This window comes from Lithobates pipiens, unplaced genomic scaffold, assembly GCF_037356315.1.
Source record: "Lithobates pipiens isolate NorthernLeopardFrog02 unplaced genomic scaffold, aLitPip1_a1.2 Scaffold_25, whole genome shotgun sequence".
Taxonomy (NCBI): domain Eukaryota; kingdom Metazoa; phylum Chordata; class Amphibia; order Anura; family Ranidae; genus Lithobates; species Lithobates pipiens.
In genome coordinates, this window is record NW_027507787.1 from 237,303,143 (window position 1) to 237,329,614 (window position 26,472).

At 44.7% G+C, this 26,472-nt stretch overlaps 1 long non-coding RNA gene across 1 annotated transcript; it reads left to right on the top strand.

Moving 5' to 3' along the window:
- The first annotated feature begins 5,002 nt into the window (after positions 1-5,002).
- LOC143930020 (uncharacterized) lies at positions 5,003-6,615 on the top strand. The gene is made up of 2 exons (XR_013262689.1): positions 5,003-5,257; positions 6,404-6,615. It is a non-coding gene; the product is annotated as an uncharacterized LOC143930020 (long non-coding RNA).
- Positions 6,616-26,472: the final 19,857 nt, after the last annotated feature.

Consider the following 26,472-nt stretch of genomic DNA (forward strand, 5'->3'; position numbering starts at 1 on the left):
TGCTGCACTTTTCTAGGAGACTGTGCCACTACCACTCCTGGAAATAGTTTTTTCGGAACGCTGCTCAGTGTCTTTGTCGCGGTGCGCTGGATGTCTGGAATGTCATCAAATCTGTGTCCTTCTAACCACTTTAAAGAGGAAGTAAACCCTGATGAGTTTACTTCCTCTTTCATTCCCTGCAAAGGCAAAGCATAATGGACTGCTGTGCATCGCATTGTAGTCCATTATGTGTCACTTACCTGACACAGGAGCCAGCGATGTCACCGCTGTCCCCTGTAGTTCCGAGCGTCCATCTTCTTGGTGGGTCTCGCTGCTCCGCCGCTGTCATTCCGCGAAGCCGCGGTGACGTCACTCCCGCGAATGCGCACGGGAGCCGCCACGTGCGGCATCTTCATCGTTGACGGTGCCGCACACAGTGCGCCTGCAGATCCATAGACAGCGCTGCCTGTCTTTTGGCAAATATCTCCTAAACCGTGTAGGTTTAGGAGATATTTCTTGGACCTACAGGTAAGCCTTAATCTAGGCTTACCTGTAGGTCAAAGTGTGTTGTAAGAGTTTACAACCACTTTAATACAGGGCACTTTCACCCCCTTCCTGTCCAGGCCAGTTTTCATCGCTGTCGCACTATGGATGACAATTGTGCGGTCATGCTACACTGTACCCTGACAACATTTCTATAATTTTTTTGAAACAGATAGAGCTTTCTTTTGGTGGTATTTAATTACCACTGGAGTTTTTTTTTATTTTTTGCTAAACAAATGAAAAAGACCAACAATTTTTTGAAAAAAAAAAACATTTTTCTCCTTCGCTGATGTGCGCTGATAAGGCTGCACTGATGAAGAGGCACTAATATGCAGCAATGATTGGTGGCACTGATATGCAGTACTGATGGGCACTGATAGGTGGCATTGATGGACACTGATAGGCGGCACTTATGGGCGGCACTTGTGGGCACTGATAGGCAATGATATGCATTGATGGGCGACACTGATGGGCACTGATAGTACTGATAGGTGGCACTGATGAGGCACTGATACATATACAAGTTTGGGACTTTAAATTACTTTAATTGAGGCCCACATAGACATGTGCCTCCATCCCGGTAATTGGCACTGACAGACATCACTAATGGGCACTGACTGGCATTACTGGTGGGCATTAATGGTGGGCACTGGCAGGCATCATTGATGGGGCTGCACTGATAATCATTGCACTGTTTATCAGCGCAGATCTTCCCTGTGAAGAAGGTCGCGTATTGGCTTTCCTCTTCTCATGCGCTGTCAGCACAAGGAGAGGAATGCTGATAACTGCCACTTCCTATTTTCACTATGATCAGCTGTGATTTGACACAGCTGATCACATGGTAAAGAACGTACTTCATAGGCTGTTTACCGTGACCGGTGATCCAAGGGACACACCGCACCACGGACGGTTGCGGTTTGCGCCCCGGTGGCACACTTGAGCGGCCCATTCTGAAGGACGTAATATGATGTCCACTCAGAACGGGAAAGCCACCGCCCAGCTGTCAAAAACTGCTCTGGTCCATAACGGGTATAAAAAGTATAAGGGCTGATTATATTACAGTTATAAGTTTTGGTAAATCTAAAGCTGATTGTACAGTATAGTCTGACCGTAATGTGTACAGTGAGATATAGTCTTTAACGCTCTTCTCCACCGTTTGGTAGAGCACATTTTGAGTCACGCTAACTCATTGAAAAATTTGGACTTTAAAGGGTTAAAGGCAGGGCCGTCTTTAATATTGATTGGGCTCTGGGCAAAAATTTTCTTAGGGCCCCCCTCACCCCATGCAGTTTCACTCTCCACCTTCTCTGAGACATACAATAAATAGCAGCTAGACTCAAAATCAGTTTAGTGTATCAGATCAGGCAGCAATTGCGATTGGTTGCCAGAGGTTACAGCATATCATTACTGCTTTCTGACTGGTTGCTAGAGGTTACAGTACTCCTTAAAGCGGAATTCCACCCTAAAGTGGAACCTCCGCTGATCGGATCCCTCCCCCCCTCCGGTGTCACAATTGACACCTTTCAGGGGGGAGGGGGGTGGAGATACCTGTCAAAGACAGGTATTTTCACCCACTTCCGGGCATAGACTCCCGTGGGAGTCTACGCCATTTCCTGTCCTGCCGCGCTGTCTGCTGGGACACACACGGGTCCCAGTGACAGCGCGGAGATTTCCTATTGCCCGGCGCAAGTCGCGCATGCGCAGTAGGGAACCGTGAAGTGAAGCCGATTCGCTTCACTTCCTGATTCCCTCACCTAGAATGGTGGCGGCAGCAGCCGAGGGCTGATCGATCGATCGGCCTCGGCTGCCGGCATCGCTGGAACCCGGGACAGGTGAGTGTCCATTTATTAAAAGTCAGCAGCTGTAGTATTTATAGCTGCTGGCTTTTAATATTTTTTTTTTAGGTGGAATCCCTCTTTAAGGCTCACTGATTAGTTTCTAGAGGTTACAGCACATGATTTCTGCTTGTTGATTGGCTGCTAGAGATTACTGTACAGTAATACTGCTCACTGGATGCTATTGGTTACAGCACATCATCTCCTCACTGCAGGGGGGCATTATATACATATGAATGCTGTCTATATGCACGCCATTGCTATTTACATATGAATGCCGGTTATTTATATGTAAACACAGGGTCTGCAGGTGAGTCATAGATTTTATAGACTAAAACTTCAAGGGACAAGGCAATGTAAACTGGGATAGTTGGCAAGTATGAGGCAGCTGCTTTGGGCCCCACAATAGTGACAGGGCCCAGGGCAGCTGCCCCTTTTGCCCTGCCTTAAAGACGACCCTGGTTAAAGGGTAAACTTTGAAATGACCTGGGAGAACAGAACTCTTTAATCATGATGACCTATTTCTCTCTCACATTTATTCCTATATGATATTCACCCAGCTTCATGCCATTTGTTCAGCCAATTTGCCCGTTGTGTCTATGGAGGGCTCTGAGTCTCCTCCTGTCCGTGTGCCATAAAAATTGATTTGGATGATACATTGTTCTCTTTTATGTAACAGGATTCTCTGTTATGTTCAGCTTATACATACAGAAGGCACAAAATATCTTTCCATAGAAAGTAACAATTTTATCCAAAAATTATAAAATTTTACCAAAAAGATCATCCATTACACATGTGAGGGTGCTGGATCATATTGGATGGTACTTCCTGGATGTATGAAATAACACAGTATCTCACAGAAGTCAGTACACCCCTCACATTTTTCAAATTTTTGGAAATATTTTCTTCTATCTTTTCATGTGACAACACTGAAGAAATGACACTTGTCTACAATGTAAAATAGTGAGTGTACAGCTTGTATAACAGTGTAAATTTCCTGTCCCCTCAAAATAACTCAACACACAGCCATTAATGTCTAATCCGCTAGCAACAAAAGTGAGTACACCCCAAGTGAAAATGTCCAAATTGGGCCCAAAGTGTCAATATTTTGTGTGGCCACCATTATTTTCCAGCACTGCCTTAACCCTCTTGGGCGTGGATTAAAATGTATATTTTTATATAATATGGTGTAGTCGCGCTTTAAAAGTCCCATAGAAATTATATTTGCATTATACTCTTGGGCATGGAGGTCACCAGAGCTTCACAGGTTGGCACTGGAGTCCTCTTCCCCTCCTCCATGATGACATCACGGAGCTGGGGGATGTTAGAGACCTTGCACTCTTCCACCTTCCATTTGAGGATGCCCCACAGATGATCAATAGGGTTTAGGTCTGGAGACATGCTTGGTCAGTCCATCGCCTTTACCCTCAGCTTCTTTAGCAAGGCAGTGGTCATCTTGGAGGTGTGTTTGGGGTCATTATGTTGGAATACTGCCCTGCGGCCCAGTCTCTGAAGGGAGGGGGTCATACTCTGCTTCAGTATGTCCCAGTACATGTTGGCATTCATGGTCCCCTCAATGATCTGTAGCTCCCCAGTGCCGGCAGCACTCATGCAGCCCCAGACCATGACACTCCCACCACCATGCTTGACTGTAGGCAAGACGCACTTGTCTTTGTACTCCTCACCTGGTTGCCGCCACACACGCTTGACACCATCTGAACCAAATACATTTGGACAGGACATGGTTATAGTAATCTATGTCCTTAGTCTGCTTGTCTTTCTTGTGCATCATCTTTAGAAGAGTTTTCCTTCTGGGATGACAGCCATGCAGACCAATTTGATTCTGTGTGCGGCGTATGGTCTGAGCACTGACAGGCTGACCCCCCCACCCCTTCAACCTCTGCAGCAATGCTGGCAGCACTCATACATCTATTTCCCAAAGACAACCTCTGTATATGACGCTGAGCGCGTGACCTCAACTTCTTTGGTGGACCATGGTGAGGCCTGTTCTGAGTGGAACGTGTCCTGTTAAACAGCTGTATGGTCTTGGCCACCATGCTGCAGCTCAGTTTTAGTGTCTTGGCAATCTTCTTATAGCCTAGGCCATCTTTATGTAGAGCAACAATTCTTTTTTTCAGATCCTCTGAGAGTTCTTTGCCATGAGGCACCATGTTGAACTTCCAATGACCAGTATGAAAGAGTGAGAGTGATAACACCAAGTTTAACACACCTGCTCCCCATTCACACCGGAGACCTTGTAACTCTTGAGTCACATGACACCGGGGGGGGGGGGGGGTGTCTAATTGGGCCCAATTTGGACATTTTCACTTAGGGGTGTACTCACTTTTGTTGCCAGCGGTTTAGACATTAATGGCTGTGTGTTGAGTTATTTTGAGGGGACGGCAAATTTACACTGTTATACAAGCTGTACACTCACTACTTTACATTGTAGACAAGTGTCATTTCTTCAGTGTTGTCACATGAAAAGATAGAAGAAAATATATACAAAAATGTGAGGAGTGTACTCACTTTTCTGAGATACTGTATATTGTTTGTGATCTTTTATTAATTTATTACAGAAGAATAGACATTTACTGTACACGTTTCGTGTTTCCAATGAAACATCAGGAAACTGGTAAATTCAAGTTCATAGATCTCTTTTTTTTCTGGTGACATTTGTCCACAATAAAGCTTTTGTAGAAATGATAGAATAGACAGATCTTCAGACTTCTATCCAATGTGTGTGTCCGATGTCCGATTGTGACAGATGATGTTGTCTTCTCCCAGGACTTTATAAGCAGATCCAGCAAAGGACCATCATATCAACTGTTCTGGATGGGTCTGTACAGAGATGGAGATGGATGGAGATGGGTGGACGGTCAGCACTATAATACCAGTCTGTAAGTGACTCTTCTTCATGTTGCGCACACCCCCGAAGGTGCTGCTGTTCGCCAAAAGTTTTTTTCCCCAAGATAAGTGCAGAGGCAGCCAGGCACACAGCAACAGTCACTCTATCTAGCTCAATGATCAGTCTAGGTCATGGGTGCTCAACCTGTGGCCCTCCGGCTGTTATGGAACTACAAGTCCCACCATGCCTTTGTCTTTGGGAATCTTGCTTGTAACTGACAGTGGCTTGAAATGACTCATTGGACTTGTAGTTTTGCAACAGCTGGCAGGCCGCAGGTTGAGCACCCATGGTCTAGGGGCTGTCTTTTTATTCTTTATTGCAAGTTAAACTTTGAAGGGGTGTAGGGAGGTATGTGATATTGCAGTAACACCATGCAGTAACAGAAGGGCACTCTTCACTACATGTATTCAGCCCAGAACAATCTTTATAGCAGGGGATAAGGGAATGGGCAGCACTGAGATTTTTGGTAAGATACGTCCCAGTCAGAGCAACCACTGGCACTTGTGCACAAAGGGAAAACAACCAATGGTCATTAGGAGCCTAGATCTAGGCATTTACACACAATGTCCCTGGATAACTGGATGCCTCCTTCCAATATCAGCCAGACATTCACCCGTGAGCTCTCCAGACCAGATTCCCAGTTAAATTCCTTGGATTAGTTTAAAAGATTCTCCAAAAAATAGGTTCCCCGACTCTGACATAGCTGGGACCTCAATGAACACATATAGAACTTCAGCTGGCCTGCCCAGAAGGGCAGCAGCCCTTCAGGCTGGGAACTTCTCCTACTGGACAAGAACAGGGTTGCCCCAGGCCCAGACTATATGTGTACTCTCCAGCCACCTACCGGGCACCATCCCCCCCAGGGATTGGCTGAGACAACATAAATATTCAGGCTGCTGATTTGCCTTTTCCAACCCACTACATTCTAGAATCCACCTAGAAGACAGGGGGAAACAATCAAAGCTGCAGCTAGTGAAGTCCAGAACAACCCAAAGCAATAACTGCTCCAAAGTTAGATTTTCCAAATACCTAGCAACCTATCTAGGAGGAGGGTGCCACATCTACACTAAAAATATGCACATTTCCCAGCCAGAAAATAATAGACACTCATAACTACTTATTGTTATTTATTACACAGATTTAATCTATCAGGATCTTCAGGAGACTGTGTATGGTTGGAAGCTGGTTCTGGATATAATAAGGATGACTGTCAAACCAAACACAACTGGATTTGCCAGAAGAGAGCCCTGAAGATCTGACAGTTACTTTACAACATACTGACACTGTTCAGCCAATAGATCACCCACAATGCAAAGTATTACAGGAAGATTAAAGCCGTGTCCTATGTTATCACCTATCTATATGGTATTAATGCATTTCTGCAATGGGAAGTCCAGGTTCAATGTTTTAATTACTGTATTTATTGGCTTATAACACACACTTTTCCTCACTGAAAATAGGGGGAAAATTGTGGGTGCGTGATATACACCGACATAGTGCTGCCTCAGAGGGGAAGGAGGGGCCGAGTGCCAACAGATTAGACAAAGCCGGATCTCCTGTGTACTCGGCTCAGTTCGGCTTACAGTCACGACCAGTACCGCCTCCTGGACGGCTCCTAGCATGTCACATGTCCCGGATTGCGAGCTCGAGCTGAGCCGAGTACACAGGAGATCTGGCTCTGTCTACATCAGCACTGGCTACATTAACAGGCACTGGTGAGGCTGCAGATGGGCACTGAGCAGGCTGCAATAATGGACAATGGAAAGGATGGAGATGAGCGCACTGATCAGGCTGCAATGATGGGCAATGGTGAGGCTGCAGATGAGCACTGATTAGGCTGTATTAATGGACACTGACCCTTATTTTGCTTCAAAGTCCATTATTTAAAATGTAAGTCTTTTTCTATCCCTCTAAAAATTAGGGCGTGTGTTATACGCCAATAAATACAGGTAAATATTAAGGGTAAGTTACAGTGGTGGTACATGTGCACCTGGAGATACGTTTGAGTATAGTAAGTAGTAATACATGGTGCAGTAAAGTATCCCAACATTACAGTATTTGGGGTAGGCAGCATGCCCTAACATGAGAATGTGAGTTAAATTGGTACCGTATATACTCGAGTATAGGCCGACCCGAATATAAGCCGAGGCCCCCAATTTACCCCCCAAAAAACTGGCAAACTTATTGACTCGTGTATAAGCCGAGGGTGAGACATGCCTGTCCATCCCTGTGTGTGTGTCCGTCCATCCCTGTGTGTCCGTCCATCCCTGTGTGTCCGTCCATCCCTGTGTGTCCGTCCATCCATCCCTGTGTGTGTGTGTGTCCATCCATCCATCCCTGTGTGTGTGTGTCTCCATCCATCCATCCATCCATCCCTGTGTGTGTGTGTCTCCATCCATCCATCCCTGTGTGTGTGTGTCTCCATCCATCCATCCGTGTGTGTGTGTGTGTGTGTGTGTGTGTGTGTGTGTGTGTGTGTGTGTGTGTGTGTGTGTGTGTCCAGCCTACCTGTGTCCCGAGCCTTTGTCCCGAGCCTCCGTCCCGTGCCTTGCCTCCTTGCCTCCGTCCCGTGCCTTGCCGCCGTGCCGCCGTGCCTTACCTCCGTCCCGTGTCGTGCCTTGCCTTGCCTCCGTCCCGTCCCGTGCCGTGCCTTGCCTTGCCTCCGTCCCGTGCCCTCTTCGTCGGCGCCTCGGCGGCCATTGTAAAATTCAAAAGCCTCCGCCTTCGCCTGTGATAGGCGGAACACTGAATTTCCCAGCAGCCTGTGTTCCGCCTATCACGGACATCGTATCATCCTCGTCCGTAGTACGAGGATGATACGATGTCCGTGATAGGCGGAACACAGGCTGCTGGGAAATTCAGTGTTCCGCCTATCACAGGCGAAGGCGGAGCCGGAGGCGCGGCTTTTGAATGATAGAATGGCCGCTGTCTGTCTGCTCGACACGCTGATCGAGCGGGCAGACAGCGATGACTCGAGTATAAGCCGAGGGGGGCACTTTCAGCCTCAAAAAAGAGGCTGAAAATCTCGGCTTATACTCGAGTATATACGGTAAGAAAAACCTGGAGGTTTGGGGTAGTGGGAGGACATAATTGTGCGCTGGACATAGGGAACCATACAGCATACCTCCCTCTTTATCATTTCTCCTCCTGAAATGATAAAGAGAGACAACTTTTTAGCATACAGTATGGAGGCAAAGGACGCATCTCTGCCATGGCCCCAGTTACACAAACCACAAAGATGTAATATTCCTAAAATAATTCTATAAACACACAAGTGCTTTTTTTTACCTATTTTTTTTCCATTATATTGAAAATTCAGTAATATGGAGGTGAATGAAAAACTTTAGTGCAGCATAAGACTTTTGGTAGTAAAGTAGTACATCTTATATAGTACACATTAAAACAAAAAGAGGGACACCTGAGGCTGCAGGAATGACAGAGGGATTTGGTCACAAAGAAGGAACAGTTAGAAGCTATGTAGACATGGAACAAAAGAAAAGACACACGCCAGAGAGCGCCGCTCATCCCCTAAAGGCAGGAAAATATTGGAAGTAATTCCCCCAGAGGTGGGATTTTTAGGCGGCAGAATTGAGGGTCAAAACAATTTTATAAATATTCCAAAGTTTATTGATAAAAAGAAATATAAACATAGGGATTAAAAGATGAGCTCCAGTAGGACAATAATGTTGTAAAAAATATCAATATACAATACAAACTGAAATTTTTCATACGGACAAATAGTAATATCAATTGTTCAAAATCTAAGAAAAAAGCCCTGACGCGTTTTGACCCAACCTAGTGGGGTCTTCTTCAGAGGGGTAGTCCGCTGGGGAAAAACACATCATGAGTATATGTGTAAACCATTGTGTGCACACATAATATATATATAAATATAGCACAAACATTTCACATAGTTAACCCAAGACGTGCATCCAAAACACAGAGTCAAGAGAGAGTTTTTAGTCCAATATGGAGATCCCTTTAAAATGACCTTCTTTCCTCCCAGATGGGAATCCCAAGACGTCCCCCAACCATGCGTCCCAGACTGGGAGGGGCGCCTATTCAAAGATACGTCTCACTTTATGTAGACATGGTAAAAAAATTGGGTGCCCCATGGTTTTCGGGAGAGTATAATCTGGCAGATACTTGTCTATCCTGGCTACTTGCCTTGGAGCTCATGGTAACAAGCTAGCACCAACTGATAGCCACAGGTGCTATGCTTGTGGTAAGCCTGGACACCTCAGGGACACCTTCCCTGGGCAGAAGAAACTGACAACACCTGAACTGCTGACCACTATCCCTTTTTCTTTGCTGTTTGTCAGTGAAAAAGAAAAGGCAACAATACCAACCTAAAGCTTGTCAATGTGGGCAACCAAACCATTATAAGCTTTGGAAACACTGGTGCAGAAGTCCCCTTAGTTCACCCTGAGCCGGTGGACGAAAAAGACATTGTTCCAAAGAAATTTCCCACCCCACAGAGGTTTGAGGAACCCACTCGCGTTTACCCTGTGCAATGGTTTTTATCGAACTGGGGGCAGGGAGTGGGATGATAGAGGTTGTTGTTTCGGACGCGATTCCCATACCAGTATATTAGACTCAGCTCTGGAGACCCTAGTTTTATACCGTGTACCTTCTGAGGACACCCAGGATTCACCAACCAGATTCCTTGGTCCAACCAAAGTACTGTGTAAAGATACAGGTGTGTCATCTGGGCAACTTAGGGATGGACATAGGGAGGGAAGTGGGGTGGAGGTACACAGCCACCAATATGGTTTAAATGAAAGGAAGTATCCATGACAATGCATATGAATTGTCCCTACAGGCAGAGCCAGCAGACGTTATCAAACACAAACCTCCACTAGCAGGGTCTGCAAGAGACATCTAATTAGGCTCTGTCATAATTGACCTGTCGTAAACAGTCTAGGGAAAATGCATACATCATATCTGGTCTCTAACAGATTGTTATTTCTGTTTACAAAGTCTAGCATTGTTGGGTTTCTGCTACATCTACCCTTACTTGAGGCTGCCCTGGCTGACACTCGGGCTCTGTATATGATTGATTGATTCACCTTGCAGCTTGGTTATTCTTCATGAGGTTTCATTGTATTTTTGTTTTCTTTCTGCCCTCTATTTCATTGTATTGGCCTGTCATGATTGCCTGACAGTCGGTACCATGAGGTATAACACTGCACTTTACTGTTTGAATCTACTGTTGCACTCAGGGGATTGTAGTACCTATCTCGTGATGAAGCTTATCAGTATGCCAGTAATTTAGTAACTGTCACTGGCCACACCAGTGCAGATGTTTATTTTATAGTCAACAGTACTTGTTGTTTTGTTTTAATTGTACAAATTATACACTATATTGCCAAAAGTATTGGGTGGCCTGCCCTTACATGCACATGAAATTTAATGGCATCCCAGTCTTAGGCCGCGTACACACGCGCGGACTGTTCGCCCAACTTTGTCCGTCAAACAGTTTCGGCAAACAGTCCGCTCAAAATTAGCATGGACGGACATGGCCACACACGACGGACGAACAGTTTGCTGAAACCGTGCGCGATGACGTGAACGGCACGTACGACGGGACGAAAAATACGACGTCCTATACACTGCATTATAACTTTCGGCGTGTAAATCCTTTCTGAGCATGCGCGGAACTTAGTTTGACGAACAAGCCTACACACGAGCGGACTGTTCGCTGAAACAAGGTTTCAGCGGACAGTTTTTCGGAAATTCCGTAAAACCTTGTTCGTCAAACTGTCCGCTGAAACTGTCCGCTGAAAGCCCACACACGAGCGGACTGTCCGCCCAAACACTGTTCAGCGGACAAAGTTGGGCGAACAGTCCACCCGTGTGTACGCGGCCTTAGTCCGTAGGGTTCAATATTGAGTTGGCCCACCCTTTGCAGCTATAACAGCTTCAACTTTTCTGGGAAGGCCGTCCACAAGGTTTAGGAGTGTGTCTATGGGAATGTTTGACCATTCTTCCAGAAGAGCATTTGTGAGGTCAGCAGGCACTGATGTGAATGAGAAGACCTGACTCGCAGTCTCCGCTCTAATTCATCCCAAAGGTGTTCTATCGGGTTGAGGTGAGGACTCTATGCAGGCCAGTCAAGTTCCTCCACCCCAAACTCACTCATCTATGTCTTTATGGACCTTGCTTTGTGCACTGGTCCAAATCATTTGTTGGAGGGGGAGTTATGGTGTGGGGTTGTTTTTTTAGGGGTTGAGCTTTGCCCCTTAGTTCCAGTGAAGGGAACCCTTAAGGTGTCAGTATACCAAGACATTTTGGACAATTTCATGCTCCCAACTTTGTGGCAACAGTTTGGGGATGGCCTCTTCCTGTTCCAACATGACTGCACACCAGTGTACAAGGCAAGGTCCATAAAGACATGGTTGAGCAAGTTTGGTGTGGAGGAACTTGACTGGCCTGCACAGAGTCCTGACCTCAACCTCTGGGATGAATTTGAGAGGAGACTGTGAGCCAGGCCTTCTCGTCGCCTCTCTCCTTCCTGGAAACACACTCCTAAACCTTATGGACAACCTTCCCACAAGAGTTGAAGCTGTTACAGCTACAAATGGTAGCTCAATATTGAACCCTACAGACTAAAGCGGGATACACACTACAAGTTGGAGCTGCTGTACTAATGATCCAGGGCAATCAAGTTCCTCCACCCTAAACTGGCTCATCCATGTCTCTTTATGGACCTTGCTTTGTACACTAGTAGGCAGTCATATTGGAACAGGAAGGGGCCATCCCCAAACTGTTCCCACAAAGTTGGGTGCGTGACATTGTGCAAAATGTCTTGGTATGCTGACGCCTTAAAAGTTCCCTTCAGGGGGGCGTGGCGACCGCCGAACATGATGGCCGCAAGTGCTTAGAGCTCCGCTCGGCTGATGGGGAACTACCGAAATATCGACGCTCGGTCGCACGCCGGAATCACCGCCTCGGCTTGACAATCCGCCGTAGAAGCGAGGAGTCCCGGGGACATGAAGAAGAAGCTCCGCGTGGCGGAGAAAATGCATAAATTACCGGACTTTTTTCCAGCTGTCTCCCGCGGACCACAGGAAAATGGCGGCGAGCGACATAAACACAGGCAAGCCTCAAGTGCTCCAGTGCCACCATCTGAACCGGAAGCGCTGCGGAAGGAGAAGGAGAGGTACGCAGATGCCAAACCCACCATGCACGCTGCACGGAGCAGTGGAAGTACCTCTCCATGTGACTCACCCACAACGAGAAGCCCGGCGAAATCCAAGCCCAGGCTGGATCCAGACATCCCTGCACACCGAAATAAATACTCAGCCCTGGACATGGAGGTGAGTGGTGCTCATGACAAGGACTCAGGCACAAATACCCCAGCGGATCCAATCGCTATGTTTCCGACTACAGGGCAATCAATCTCGGATATTACACTCAAAGAAATGCTCATGTCGCTTAGATCATCGCTGCAGTCAGATATGTTGACGTGCCTCCAACAATGTAGAGCTGAAATCACTGAATTGGGGGGCAGGGTGCATCAAGTTGAAACACAGATGAGTGATGTTACGGTTTCTTTCAACACACTTGTCGACTCCCATATGTCCCAGCAAGACTCTATTTCTAAAATACAAGCGAAATTAGCAGACCTCGAGGACCGTTCCCGCAGGAACAATTTGAAAATAAGGGGCATACTGGAAAATATCACGACGCAACAGCTCCAGTCCTACGCCACAGACCTATTCCATGCTGTAGCGCCATCATTGTCCCCAATGGATCTGAAGATAGATAGGATTCACAGAGTCCCCAAACCCTCCTTCTTGCCGCAAGAAGTTCCAAGAGACGTACTCCTGCGAGTCCATTTCTTCCAGACCAAGGAGCTACTTTTGGACGCCTTCCGCAAAGCGGAGAATATTCCAGAACAAGCTGCAAACTTACAAGTGCTCCCGGACCTTTCGCAATACACACTGCAACTGCGACGCAACATGGCGACAGTCACTAAAGCACTTAGAAACCACAAAATAATGTATAAATGGAAATACCCGGCTAAACTGGTCGTTTCACATCAGGGCACCACTCACTTGATTACCTCATTGGAAGAAGGAATACACCTCATCCGTCAGTGGCAAATCCTACCGCCTGATACAAGTGATGATCCACCTCCGTTGCATAAGACCCCACCTGGCAAAGTACAACCAGAGTGGCAAATACAACAGTGCAGAAGATCCAATTCGAGGCGCACCTGAATAACCCAGTATAACACGACCTACTAAGTACAGTAGGGTTCCCCGAAGGCCTAAGGTACCGCACACCGTACCGCAGCTCCCTCCAGTTGGGCGGCCAGTCTGCCTGGTCCGTCTGGACTTATTTCTATGTTTTTGAGAGTTTTCCCTTTGTTTTCCTTTTGTTTTCCTTTGGCATTTTGGAGATTATGCTCGGATAATATGCTCGCAGCTGTAAATTTTCAAATATCTCCAAAGACAGTTCTGGACATTACCTTTTTTCTGATTGTTTGCCTTCCTTACCACTACTCTTGGCAGTCATCCTGGATATTGACTGTCGCGAAGTTCCACCTATGCTTTGACTTTGCTCCCTGCCTAACTAAACATATATCGGAGGACCTATTGACTGTTACATCTGAACCCTTTCCAAACCCGAGACTATTATGCCACTTACCCATGAACAAAGTCACCAACGACTGCCTTATCGCCCCACAAATCTGAATGTCAGTTAAGATCTTGTCGATCAACGCACAGGGCCTTAACCACCCGGCTAAAAGAAGATCCCTATGGAGAGAGACTATCCAGCACAAAGCAGACATTCTAGCAGTCCAAGAGACTCACTTTCATAATGCAGCTACGCCTAGATGTTCCCACCCGAACTTCCCGCATGTGTTCCTGTCATCTGCTACGGCGAAGAAGAGAGGAGTTATGCTTGCAGTGAGAGATACGGTGGTATTTGAACTGAAAGACTCCTTTTGCGACCCAGATGGTCGATACATTATTCTGGTTTGTACCATAAATAAACTCCCTATTACATTATCGTGTATATATGCTCCCAACTCGCGTCAACTCCAATTTGTAAAACGTGTCACCAAAAAAATATCAGAGATGCGAGTTGGGAGTATATTAATTTGTGGTGACTTCAATATGGTAGTAGATGACAATCTAGACTCTTCCTCCCGCACTACAAATCGCAACCCGAATTTTCGGGACCTTCTTATCAAAGAAGATTTGTATGATGCGTGGCGCTGTTTAAATGCAAATGATAGAACGTATACTTATTACTCCCCCCGACACAACTCATATTCCAGACTGGATATGTTCCTAGTAGATAAGTTGCTGTTGCAGAGAATCTCCCACTCTGCAATTTATGATATCACGTGGTCAGACCACGCCCCAGTACTTCTTCAGATAGAGGGTGGGAGTGCTTTTGCCGCAGCTCGCTTATGGCGTTGCAATGACTACATTATACAGGATCCTAAACTACAAAAAGATATCGCCAACCAGTTGACAGAATTCTTTCACTTTAATACCCCCGCTGACACAAATCCCTTTACAAATTGGAATGCCCACAAAGCTTATATCCGGGGAATCCTTATCAAACTGAACACAATGGCCCACAAGGCCCGCTCGGCTAAGATTACGGAACTCACAGCTGCACTACGTAAGCTTGAAAAAGAGAACCAACTCACACCTACAACTGCCACTGCCTCGAACCTAGCCAATACTCGCTCACAACTCAGGGAACTATTTTGCACTCAACACGACCAATATATGAACAAGCTAAAATTAAACTACTATGCTAATAACAACAAGGCAGGTAAATTTCTAGCGAATAGACTAAAACAAAGAAGATCCAAAACGGTAATTCCCCATCTGCACTACCCCGACGTCTCCAAGAAAATAGAAAATCCACAGGGAATTGCTAATGCATTCGCGGACTACTACTCGTCACTATATAACTTAAGAAACGACCCCAATGTCACCCAACCAAATAGAGAGGATATAGCCAATTTTTTAGCTACTATCAAACTACCCTCACTATCAGAGTCCCAGCTTCAAATATTGAACGACCCTTTCTCTATCCCAGAATTAAAAAAGGCCATAGAGTCCCACCCCCTTAATAAAGCTCCCGGTCCAGACGGCTTATCCAATGGATACTACAAAGCCTTTATCAAGATTTTGACCCCAAACCTCATATCACTATTCAATGAGGCCAGGAAAAAAGGATCCTTCCCACCTGAAATGTTAAAAGCTTATGTAATCACACTACCAAAGCCAGGCAAACCCCCCGACACGCCAGCCAATTTCCGCCCCATCTCTCTTCTCAATGGAGATGTAAAAATTTACGCAAAGTTGCTCGCTAACAGATTATATGATCTTATCCCAGACCTGGTGAAACCCGACCAGACGGGCTTCACCAAAGGCCGTCAGGCATCAGATGCCACAAGACGCCTTTTGAATATCATTGATCAGGCAGGGACCCGGGGAACGCCTTCTCTGCTCCTATCAGTGGATGCGGAGAAGGCGTTCGATAGGGTCCACTGGGGCTATATGGAAGCGGTTTTGCGGAAGTTCGGTTTCCAAGGAGAATCCCTATCAGCTATTATGGCCCTTTATTCAAACCCAATAGCACAGGTTTACACATCAGGACTATTATCGAAGGAATTTAAAATTACGAATGGAACCCGCCAGGGGTGCCCATTATCGCCATCAATTTTTAATCTAATGATGGAGCCCCTGGCGGACACCATTCGTACCCATCCCCATATATCAGGCTTTAAACTCAATAGGGTTAACCACGTCATAAGTCTCTTTGCGGACGACGTTATACTATTGCTTACCAATCCCTCTCTCTCACTCCAATTCGCCCACAACATTCTCAATGAATTTGGTAAATTATCTTACTATAAAGTAAACTTCAATAAGTCCCTAATATTAGATTTAGGCGTTCACCATCTTACTAAAACTCGTTTAAAATCTGCCTTCCCATATATGTGGGCAGAGAAATCCATTCCATACTTGGGTGTTCAGCTTGCAGCCAATACCTCACAGATAGCCGAGATTAATATTAAACTGTTAACTTCGGAAATTCGGAAATTACTGGACAATATGGCCAAAACTGAACTCTCCTGGGCGGGCAGAATTGCATCCTATAAAATGATCATTCTCCCCAAAATATTGTACGTGTTCAGAACACTTCCCATTCCATTTAAAGCCTCCTATTTCAACGAACTGAACAGATCCCTCAAGTTGTTTATCTGGCAAGGGAAAAGAGCTCGCTGCTCACATGCTATTCTTACTCGGCATAAGAAAGGAGGGGGGATGGGGCTCCCGGATCTAAAAGACTATTACTGGGCTTCTCTTCTTGCACAGTCCAAAAGCTGGTTCCAGGAATCTTCTCTCCCATTATGGGTGAATATAGAAGCATTTGTCAATAAGGCGTATCCTTTAAGTCTGCTACTGATAGCAGATTCCTGGAAACAGCTGTCGCTTACATCCCTGTCCCCAACCACTAAGGCCACACTTCTTGCGTGGAGGTATCTTATGTCTCAACCTAAACTTGAATATAAACTCACCACCTTAAAAATACCATTGCAGACACTAAGTATACTTCTTTCCTATAGTCATATTCATAAATGGACAGATTTAGGAATAGAAACAGTGGAGGAACTTCTTGACAATGGCACTTTGATGTCATTTAACATTTTACAGAGTAAATACAATCTACCTACCTCTCACATTATGTTGTATAAGCAAGTCTCATCATTCTTAACTAAACATTCCCTTCCGGCTATACAAATAAACACCCAGGTATGGCAGTTCCTTACGTCACAACACAGCAAACGAAGAGGCATATCCCTTATCTACAATTTATTACAATCCAAACTCGAGTTCCTCAAAACTCCAAACATACTGTCCTGGGAAAAAGATCTGGACATAACAGTTGACCCTGACCATTGGCGAGTAGCCCTGCATTACAATTACAAAGTCACGCACTGCATTAATCACTGGGAACTGACCCAAAAAATCCTCACTAAATGGTACAGGACACCCTTTCAATTAGCTAGAATGTTCCCTACGCATTCCCAATTATGCTGGAGAAATTGTGAGTCACCCGGAACAATTCTACACATTTTCTGGCAGTGTAAAAATCTAACTAGTTTCTGGAGAAAAATATTCACGATCCTGGCCGAAATTACCGGCATATTACAGAATCCAAACCCAGCTCTGGCTATTCTCCATATAGGTTTACATAACTACCCTTATCAATTCCGGACGGTTGTGACGCATGTCCTAACCACAGCAAAACTGATAATTGCCAGGCACTGGAAAAATACCCTTTCTCCGAATCCCTCTGAGGTAACGGCTCAAGTAAATATCAACTACCATTATGAAAGATTATTATCGATTAGAAATAATTCTTGCTTGACTTTTGACAAAAACTGGAATTGTTGGAAAGAATGGTATGGCCGTTGACGTCCCTAAAAACCTATTGTCCACGTCATTTACCAGGTAGTGGAAGCAAGTTGTTCGTTTAGGAAGTCAATTATTTTTTAATCCTTTTATAGGCGATCTTCCAACTGGAATATATGTTTATTCAACCCCAAACAATGGACCTCCTCTGGCGCAGTGTGATCCCAATTGGGGCGCTAGAGAGGTTCGGGCATGTCCCTTAAGACGTGAATTCCAGTTGGAGTGACCGCAGTACACGGTTCATTGCAAACATCACATGTATGTTCCAATGGTAATGTTCTCATTCGGTTTCAATGTATTTTATTTTATTTTATTTTATTTTGAATGTTACAATGTATTATTCAAGTGATCCTGTTCAACACTCCATTTGTAACTGTGAAATTTAATAAAAATTATAATTAAAAAAAAAAAAAAAAAGTTCCCTTCACAGGGAACTAAGGGGCCAAGCCCAACCCCTAAAAAACAACCCCACACAGTAATACCCCCTTTATTAAACTTTAAATTTGGCATAATGCAGTCAGGCAAGTACTGTTCTGGCAACTACCAAACCCAGATGCGTCCATCTGATTGCCAAACAGAAAAGCGTGATTGGTCATTCCAGAGAACACTTCTCTACTGCTCTAGAGTCCAGTGGTGGTGGGCTTTACACCACTGCATCCAACCCTTTGCATTGCACTCGGTGATGTAAGGCGTGGTTGGATGTAGCTGCTCGGCCATGGAAATCCATTCCATGAAGCTCTCTATGTGCTGTTGTTGTGCTAATCTGAAGGCCATCCGGAGTTTGGAGCTCTGTAACTATTGACTCTGCAGACAGTTGGTGACTTCTGTGCACTGTGAGCTTCAGCATGCTCTGAACCCCGCTCTGTAATTTTACATGGCCTACCACTTTGTGGCTGATTTACTCTTACTCCCAGTTGCTTCCACTTTGTTATAATACCACTGACAGATGACCGTGGAATATTTAGTAGCAAGAAGATTTCACGGATGGTCTTATTGCACAGGTGGCAACCTATCACGGCACCATGCTCTCACTGAGCTCTTGAGGGCGACCCATTCTTTCACAAATGCTTGTAGACGCCGTCTTCATGCCTAGGTGTGCGATTTTATACACCTGTGGCCATGGAGGTGATTGGAATACCTGAATCCAATTTCCAAAAAAAGAAAAGAAAACTCTATTTGTGGGGAAAAAGGACATACGTTTTATTTGGGTACAGTGTCTCAGGACCGTGCAATTGTCAGTTAAAGTAACGCAGTTCAGTATTGCAAAAAAATTGCCTGGTCATCAGTGTTGGTCATCTTACTTTAAAAAAGTAATTAGTTAAGTTACAAATGACTTCTCCCAAAAAGTAATTGCGTTAGTAACTCGGTTACTACATTGGAAAAGTAATTAGTTACTCAGCAAAGTAACTAACTGTGACTTTTTCTTTTTTTACTCTATAGACTAGTGAAGGAAGAGAATGTCGCCGCCTCCATCGGCGAGATTGACACCTCGTGAGCCCTGTCACCTGGAATGGATTTAAAGGGGAACCCCTACGCCGAAAAAACTGCATGGGGGTCCCCTCAAAGTCCATAGCAGACCCTTATCCGAGCACGCAGCCCGGCCGGTCAGGAAAGGGGGTGGGGACGAGCGAGTGCCCCCTCCCCCTCCTGAACCGTACCAGGCCGCGTGCCCTCAACATGGGGGGGTCTGCGGGTGGGGGGCTTATCAGAACCCGGGAGCCTCCTTTAAAAAGGGGGCCCCCAGGTTCCGGCCCCCTACCCTATGCGAATGAGTATGGGGTACAATGTACCCCTACCCATTCACCTGGGGAAAAAAGTGTTAACAAAAAAAAACACAACACAGGTTTTTAAAGTACTTTGCTAGACAGCTGCACAGCACTAATCACAGGCAGTGAGACATTGTCCCAATCCATGGCTGCAGAGATCGGGAAATGTCTCACTGCCTGTGATTAGCACTGTGCAGTGCCGACTTCCTGGCAGGCTCTGCACGTGCGGTTGCGAACATGCCTGAGCTCATCCTTGTTCATGATAAATAGGAAAAAAAATTGCAGTGTATTAGCTAAGGAGAAGATAACCAAAACTATTGTTGGCTGCTAGAGCACCAGAATAGACCACATACTTTAACCACTTCCTACCCGGCCAATGCATATATACGGCCGGGTGGGAGCCCTCTACTCCTGATAGGACGTTCAGGAACGTCCTTCAGGAGTAGCGGGATCGCACGCGAGCGTGCCCGCGCAGCGGCGCGATCCCGATGTGCTCGTGTCACCCGGACACGGCACATCTCAGATCGGCAGGAGGGCTCTGTGATTGGCCCTCCTGATCACATGACGGCCGTGTCCAATCACGGCCGTCATGTGATGTAAACAAACAGCCGGTTGCTAGGCAATCGGCTCTCCTCTCCTCACACGGAAGTCACCGCTGAGGAGAGAAGAGCAGAACGCTGCAGCCGGCTGATGATCAGTGAGTATGGGCTGCTTTTTACAGCTTTTTACTCACTGATCATCAGTCTAGTGTCAACACACAACACACCACACAGTACAAACACAGTCCCCACATATGTCCCCAAAACACACATGTCCCCAAAACATACACGTCCCCAAATAATAAAAACACATGTCCCTAATAATAAAAACATGTCCCTCAGATGTCCCAATGATTATATGCACACATATGTACGTGATCACCTGCACACATATGTACATGATCATTTGCGTACATATGTCCCTGATCACACAAACCAATTATTATACACTTAACGGAATTTTTTTTACCAAAAACATGTAGCAGAATACATTTTGGCTTAAATTTATGACAAAATTTGATTTTATTGGATTTCTTTTCAAATAGAAAAAAGAAAATATTGTTTTTTTTCCCAAATTTCCGCTTTTTTTGCGCTTATATCGCAAAAAATAAAAAACGGAGTCGTGAATAAATAACCCCAAAATAAAGCTCTATTTGTGCGAACAAAATGATAACAATTTCATTTGGGTACAGTGTAGCACGACCGCGCAATTGTCACTGAGCGATGAAAGCTGAAAATTGGGCTGGGAAGGAAGGGGGTGAAAGTGCCCTGTATTGAAGTGGTTAAGGAACAACACAGGAGTTACCCTGCTGAAAACATTAAATATGAACACGGAGGTGCAGCCTTGGAAACATTGTGGGACACCTAAATAGTGCCTGGACACTGCAATAGGACACAACTTGGAGACACAAAGCAGGTGTCACATTCCTGGTCGGAGGCGGGAGTGCTGAGAGGTCTGCCCTTGCGGCTGAGTGCAAAGTACCCCTGAAGGTGATAACAGGAGATTCTGCACCAAAACAAGCATGGGTTGCCAGCTGTGGTAGCCTGAAGAGCTGAGATGATGATCACCAGATGACAGCAGGACAAGCAGGATTAACTGCAGGGTAGGAGTCACTCAGAAGTGGCAGGTAATACGTGACAGCAGGGCAAGGCAGGAAACAGGGTCAGGAGCCAGGCAAGTAGTCATGCACAGGAGATCAGTCAGGAACAGAAGCAGGAACAAGCTGGGGTCATACACAGGTGATCAGGCAGCAGCAGCAGTCAGTAGAACAAGCCAGGGGTCAGGAATAGAGACAAGACGGGTCAGTCAGTAACAGGAAATCCAATAACCGCATACACAGGAACACAGGGGGGCTGACAAATGTCCAGCAACCAGTAAATATGGCTGCTGTCCTTTTAAAGGCCAATGGGTGCCAGAATCTATTGCGCCCTGTGCACTGGCACACGCGTGCACCAATGCGCATGGGCACGCGCAAGATGTGGCCATGCTGGGTATTGGCCACAGTGTCCTCCGATTATTTCCCTGTGTCACGTACCTGGTGGAGATCGAGCTATAGAGGGGTCTTCTCTTGCACCTCCTGTCCAACACCCCTAGTAGTAATGACAGGGAGTGGAGGACACAGAGTGGCACGAGGTCCTATGTAGCAGATGACTCTGGCTGTACTTTGGCAGGGACCAGGTGACTTGAGAGCACTGGGCCGGAACTGAATAATCACCAGCTGGAAGCGTAGCCAGAAGGTAAGCCAAGGGTTCATCAACAGCCGGGCATAGCAGGTACCGAGACGTGAGGCAGAGGCAAAGACGAGACACAGGCCGGGTTCGGTACACAGTCGGGCAATGAGGCACAGGAACATCAGGCGGAAGCGGAGTCAAACACAAGCCAAGGTCACAAGTAGGCAGGCTGAGGTCAAGAGGTGGGTCAGACAAGCCGGGTCAGGATGCAGAAAACTGGTTTAGATCGGGTAAGCAAACACTACTTGAAAAGACCACTCATCAAGGTGTGTATGTCACTGGCAGGTTTAAATAGGCGGACTGGCGCCAATGCGCGCACGCGCACACCGACGAGCTAGATGTCTTTTCTTGTCTTTTCTTCTTCTGGAATGTCCATGCCTGCGCACCACTGTGCACTTGTTGCCCGGGTTTCCCTTGCACCCTGACAGCATGATTTACCCTGCAGCAAATATTTAAAGTTTGGCACTTTCACCTGCAATAAAACCCACAGCACTGGAAGAGGACGCAAACTTCAAGACCAATTACACCAGGGATATGCAATTAGCGGACCTCCAGCTGTTGCAGAACTACAAGTCCCATCATGCCTCTGCCTCTGGGTGTTATGCTTGTGGTTGTCAGAGTCTTTCTATGCCTCATGGGAATTGTAGTTCTGCAACAGCTGGAGGTCCGCTAATTGCATATCCCTGGATTACACCAAACTTAAATGAGTTATTAAACTAAATAAATAGAAAATAGAAAAAAAAGAAACAAACACAATTAGAAAAACTTTAAAACAAAATGTTTATAAAAACATACAGTATCTCACAAAAGTGAGTACACCCCTCACATTTTTGTAAATATTTTCTTCAATCTTTTCATGTGACAACACTGAAGAAATGACACTTGTCTACAATGTAAAGTAGTGAGTGTACAGCTTGTATAACAGTGTAAATTTTCCGTCCCCTCAAAATAACTCAACACAGCCATTAATGTCTAAACCGCTGGCAACAAAAGTGAGTATACCCCTAAGTGAAAATGTCCAAATTGGACCCAATTAGCCATTTTCCCAACCGGAGTCATGTGAGTCATTAGTGTTACAAGGTCTCAGGTATGAATGAGGAGCAGGTCTGTTAAATTTGGTGTCATTGTTCTCACTTTCTTATACTGGTCACTGGAAGTTCAGCATGGCACCTCATGGCAAAAAACTCATCATGCTCTATGAATTTGGCTAGTCCTGTATCAAAGGGAGGACCAATATGCAGAGGACTCCATACTCCCTTAGAAGCATCAAGGACCTGGGCCACCATAGCACTAAATGGACAAGATTGTCTGTACATCAGCGACCAGTATTACCTCACCTACTTTTTAATTTTAATACAGGAATTGCATCTAAATAACAAACATGCTAAATATAGTTAAATCTGCTGATAACAAAATATATTACTAACTTCTGTGAAAGTGTTCTACATGTACAAAAGGTCTTCAAAAAACATCCACACTTTTTTAGATTTAATAGAGTTAAAAAAAAGTGTAGAAAATTTTTGAAGAACCCTCATATTTTAAGAAAATTCTTGCCATTCGATCTCTGTTTGTCCAGTCCCTCTGCGTCCTCATTATATTTTTTTGTATTACGGATGTGGTCATCAACTTAAACTTGAGATTGTGGAGAAACACATGGATCTTGCAACCCAATGAGAGAACATGTAGGGTGAGTTGGTTTGGACATTTTCTTCTGTATCTCTATGTGGTCATCGTATGATATCATGCACCAGGTGCTGCTGGTTTTTTTTCCCCTCTACAGCTCGTCTTGTAGGTGGGAAAAAAACTTCCCTCTTCACTGGCTTCTTCTGGTATGTGTACCCAGCAACCTTCAATGGAACAACTCTTGTGGTCCCTCCCTGCCCATCTGACCTTCAACCACCAATACGGTAAGACCCCCAACCTTCCTAGTTATACATTCCTTATGGAAACTTACCTCTCTGATCTTGTGCATATCTATATAATTAGAAATGTATATACATCTTAATATCTGTACTACCCTATTAATATGAAATTATACACTACTTACACAGGTGTGTCCCCATAACTGCCTTCTGTGGTGGGCCTGTTTGCACCATCTGCTCTGTCACTTGTTCCACTTGATCCACGTCTGTCTCTGTGAGCAAATTACAGTTATCTACCATGTTTTACATATTCAGATTAATGATAATTGAATAAACTGTATTTTATGTATTTAAGTTTGAATTTTCTTTATTACCCATATGTTAGGGGTAAGATAAAGTGTACATTACTTTGTCACATTATTTGTGAAGTATATGCATGGTAGGCTTTAGCCTTGTGGTATATTTATGGTTTAGCGCAGCTTATTTATTTTTTCTATTTTTTCTGTATTTTATGTATTACTGTAAATACATTTTTGGTTATTAAAATGCTTATGTTTACCCCTAACAGGGTCTAGAATTTAAATAAACCCTTTGAGTTCCTGAAGAAGCGTTCTGTGAAAACGCGAAACGTGTTGAACCGTTCAATGTAACCGGTGCTACTCACCCCTCGACAGCCATAGCCCTTTGTGATTACTAAGTATTATGGGCCTTTAGCCATAATTGGCAATTCGCTGTATGCGCATTTTGGAGGCTCTCTACCTATAGCCTGAGGGGTGGCTATGCTAACAGCTTATTTTGCAATTGGGGTTATACACATTTATGTTTGTTTAATTTTTTTAAGTAAAAATCATTTTTCAATAAATGGTATTTTTTTTAATCTATATATATGTTTGATTATTGGTTTAGTGCCCCGAAAGTCCCACAATTTCCGGTTCTTTTCTTTTTTGCACTTTGACCTGGTCTTCTGGCATGCGTGTCCTCATTTGAAAAAAGCTGAACCCTGATTGGTATCTATCGGCAGCAACTCAATGCTGTTATATATCCCCTACAACTGTGCTGTCTTGCAAATAAACAAAAGGCTGCTCTGGCCTGGAACTCGGGAAGCTGCCTGAGAGAGCTACAAGTGGAAAACCAAAAGGTTTGCAAAATTGTTTTCTTTTACTTGGTGACTGTGACAAGCCCTTCACCTGCCGGAGAGGAATCTGAACTGTTTAGATCAGTGATTCTCAACTAGGGTTCCTCCAGAGGTTGCTAGGGGTTCCTTCAGCATTGGGCCATTTCTGCCTCTCAGATAAGTTCCCACTGACACCATTGATCTTTTTAGCTATCTGTAAGGAGGTAATTCTTCCCAATGACCACAAGCATAAGGACCATTCTTCCCACTGACCAGCACACTAATGTATCATGAGTTGTAGATATCTAATTGTTAGCAGGGGTTCCTCGAGCCTGGAGAACGATTTCAAGGCTTCCTCTGTGTTGAAAAGGTTGAGAAAGGCTGGTGTAGGTGGTGATTTGATGGCAATGATTTTTTTTCTGTTTGTGTTTGTTTTGATGCAACCTTTTAAAAAAAAATGATGACAAGACCTACCGTATTGACTGCCTTTTTTCCCCCGGGATCCCCACTTGAGCTAAGCCCCCACACCACATACAAAACCCGTAGTATAATAGGCCTTCAGCCTCCAATATGGTATGGTTGGCCGTTTGAAGTCCACATGATTTAGCTTAGCTCATCTAAATGTATTTATTTATTTTTGGTAAATCCCCCCCATTTTCACACTAAGATAGATGGGCTGCAATTCCAACATAAAAGTGGTAACAGTAATAACGGTAGTTATTTAACTTCTGAGACAAATATACTGTACATACAAACTTGCTGTGTGGTCACCTAAAATTCTACCTAATGACGTTTGTGGTTTCTTTCTTCTTCCTAATTTTCAAACAGAAGAAAATAACAATCAATAGCGTGTCTGCTATGAGTTAACATGATGTCAAGGGAAAGGATCTAAAGGGGTTTCAGTTCCAAAAAAATAAATGTTTATAGTGCAGGGTAAAGCCGTCAGCCCCAAACTATAAGGAGGACATAGTAATTTAGGTTATTACTACTACCCGGGGCTTCTAATATAAAGATTGGTTCATTTAAATCAGTCTTAACAATTAATACTCCTAATCTTTATATATCTGCATGGAGTTATGGTTTTAAGTTTGATCTTTCCTTTTTATCTCTTTGGAAATGCACAATTAAAGCATAACTAAACCCAAATACATAAATGTAACATTTCATGAATTTTAGTCTGGTAAATATACCATTGAAAGTGTTTTGTTGTATCTGTTTGATAAGTGCAGAAAATACCCTATAGTGCCTGGAATCTTGTGAGTTGATAACTTCCTGTGCTGACCTTTATCAATTACATTGCTCTTCACTATCACCAAGGACTACAGAACCCAGACCCTCTGTTATGTAGAATTGGAGAGGAGTGGGGTTCCATGGTCTTATCTTGTTTATGTTGTCCTAGTAGGGGTGTGGGTTTTGGAGTGGGGATCAATATAAACAAAGAGGCACATACAAATGTAGAACAATGCTCTGAGATAAGGGAAGAGGAGACCATTCTCTTGGTTGATTGGAGGTACCATAAACCTAGGCATTTTGTTGACTGTCCTACCACTGATATAATTTACAGTATCTCATGAACTAAGTACAGTTAGGTCCATATATATTTGGACACAGGCACAATTTTCATACTTTTTGACTCTGTATGCCACCAGAGTAAAATTAAAACAAAACAATCCAAATTAATTTGAAGTTCAGACTTTCAGATTTAATTCAAGGGCTTGAACGTAAATATCAAGTACA